Genomic DNA, 2,898 nt, shown 5'->3' with positions numbered 1-2,898 from the left:
GTACTGAAAACTAAGGAGGTTTCTCTCATCTCATATGCAATTGAATACTCTACACCAATGTTGCCATGCCATTGATGCACTTTGAATGACACACTTGTACAGAATGTCATAGATGCCAAACAACATTTCAATTTTCTTTCGAGTTACTTATATATTTTTTTGTGGGTAGATTCGTACTGGACCTCTTGTAAAGAAATGATTGAAGGGTTGATTAAGGAAAACTTTAGATGCAAGAGCATTGGTGTGATAATGATTATACTTGTTTACTTTGGTACAAGATATTTAACAAGATACCTTTCCATCAAATGAGGATGGGGTGTCTCAACGTCCCCTCAAGTTACCGTTTTTGTTTAGTATGAATCTTGAATGACTTTCATTTTCCTATGGAAAAAGAGAATACCACATTGAAAAAAATTTGCGATTATCCCATGAGTGATGTAATTCTAAGATTAAAGACAAGTGATGGCATAGAATACTAGTTTTACTGCCATTCAAAAAATTTAGTAAAACATATCAAATATTCTACGGATCATCTTTTAGATGACTAGCCCATATGTCAATTTCTAGAATTAAGTAGAAGTTTATTGTTGTGAATCTAAATATGATCATCATCTGAACATTTTAACGATTTTTTATGTGGACAACAATCTAGTTATAGGTTTATGGTAGCATGTAAAAATGGATCTTGGCATTTTGAAAGCAGCCACTAAACTTGGTACTGATTGAATAATTTGAAAGTGTGTTCAATATTTAGAGACAATTCCTTGGGAAGAACATGAAGAGGAAGGAATTATAACAACCCTTCCAAATCTAGGTTCAGAACACATTCCCATCCTTGCTAGACTTCAACTAGTTGACTTAGAAGCAGTATGAAATGTGTTTCTCTCTTCCACACATGCTGCAATTCAAGTTGACATAAAACATTCTCATTTACCTGCTTCTCCATATGAACTCAAAGCTTCTGCACAAGAGTAGGTAGAGTATATGCTTGTTGAATATGATGATGCACCTCTACTTAGAATAGATGACAATGTAAAGTATGAAGTAAAAAAACATCTATGAGAGTTGTTTTCCATTTTCAAAAATAAAATGGCATCTCTGTTATCTCATACAGAAGATGTCCTAGAAGACCACCAAAATCACATTTTAATATTTTTGGCTAACTTCTTATGGTTGTGTCATATTTTACCTAAGATGGATCTTTTAACTGAATTTGTGAGCAAGTGGATAGAAGCTTCAAATAAATTTATTTGCAAAATTAAGGATATAATATTATGGTGATTCCTCTATGAAATAAAATTCAATTTGATTGATGTTACAAGAAGTGTTTTAGAGGAAATTAAGAATGGAAATGTAATCCGTTCTCCTCCAAGGAAAACACATCCGATGAAAATTTGGTTACAATTTATAAGGGAGACAAAGCCACAACTTGACCTATAATTTTTTTATGATAAAATGGCTTACCAAATTGATAATGATCTCTATCAAAGAATAGAATTTGTGCTCATTTCCCTAGTTCAATCATTCCCTTCTAGTGATCAGGCTGAAAATTTGGCTGACTGACTTAAAACAGAGCAAGAAAGATGCCCAGATTTAAGTGAAGCTTTTGGAGTGTGGTGTTATATATCTAAAGCATAAATAAAAGGTTGTCTTTGGTTTTTATTGGTGTTAATACCAACAATACCTCTACCGCTACCAATGTTTCCCATTAATATAATTGGCTTCAAACATAGCAATCAAGACATCAAGATTTAAGTGAAGTTTTTGAATTGTGGTGTTAGAGGTGCAAGGCAACAAAGAGGAGATGGCTTGTATTCATTGATAGAAATTTGGGGCACTCATTACATGATTCCAGGTGGTTAAATCAAGGACCATATAATACTGTGTACAATACACCTTAAACCGATCAATTCACTGAGAAAGGGAGCCAATCAATTAACCTAGATGGAGGACTGAGATCATAGTAAAAGGAATCATTAAATCACTAGAATTGCATGTAGGGTTCAGAGAAAACTACACCATACATTCCAATCAACCTACCAAGTTGAAGGAAAGAATTCATTTGTTGTTAGAATAGAATACCAATCCCCATCTGGGCATTCAAAAAAAGTTGCTTCTTGGGCATGTAGCTCTACTATTCATTAAATGGACTTGGTAGAATGGTAGAGTAGCCCAGTGGCAGGGGTAGGTCTAGTTACATTCCTAAAACCCTAGGTCTATGATACTGACTACAGTGAGAAATGGAGGGTTGTTTGGAATATTAATCTAGTTGGTAGTAAGTAATCTAGCTTGGGGAAGGCTTGGATTATACCTATTCCAAATTTGGAGGGGGCATGAAAACCACCTTGGAGATCCAGTTTTTTAAAATTTTCCTTTTCTACTTGAGTTTGATGTCAAATATTATTTTTGTTTTTTGTTTCTATGTGTTATATACACACACAACTACAAACACATTCCCCCATGAAAGATATAGAGAAGCTTGCTTCTCGTAGCACAACAAGACAATTGAGATTCATTATATATAAAGGAATTTAATTCAACAAAAAGCCATGATCATGTTTGCATCTATTTCACACCTACTTCAGAGTAGGAAATAAACAATCTATTGTTTCCTACAACTCACCAATAGGAACTTAAATCAACCCGTGCATAATATGATGCATTAACCAACACTTACCTATTGCATATAAATAATATAGATAACATCAAATACAGGTTGATCCTAAAGCTTAAAAGCATTCTTTCACTTTTACCTAACGTCTCTATCCACAACATCATTATGTTCTACAATTGCAATCCAAGGCTCAATCAACAATTTCAAAGCATTCTTGTAAAGCTCTTCCATCATTTGCTTTGTATCACCCTCAATTGCCACAAGACACCACCTCAGAGCAAATT

General features: G+C 34.0%; 1 pseudogene; it reads left to right on the top strand.

The window, feature by feature from the left end:
* Positions 1-383: 383 nt before the first annotated feature.
* Positions 384-1,712, top strand: LOC149259507 (BTB/POZ domain-containing protein At3g05675 pseudogene; annotated as a pseudogene).
* Positions 1,713-2,898: the final 1,186 nt, after the last annotated feature.

This window comes from Pinus tabuliformis, chromosome 6, assembly GCF_031772625.1.
Source record: "Pinus tabuliformis cultivar Carrire ecotype Pingquan chromosome 6, CPIR1, whole genome shotgun sequence".
Classification (NCBI taxonomy): domain Eukaryota; kingdom Viridiplantae; phylum Streptophyta; class Pinopsida; order Pinales; family Pinaceae; genus Pinus; species Pinus tabuliformis.
This window is presented reverse-complemented; position numbering and strand designations above follow the sequence as displayed.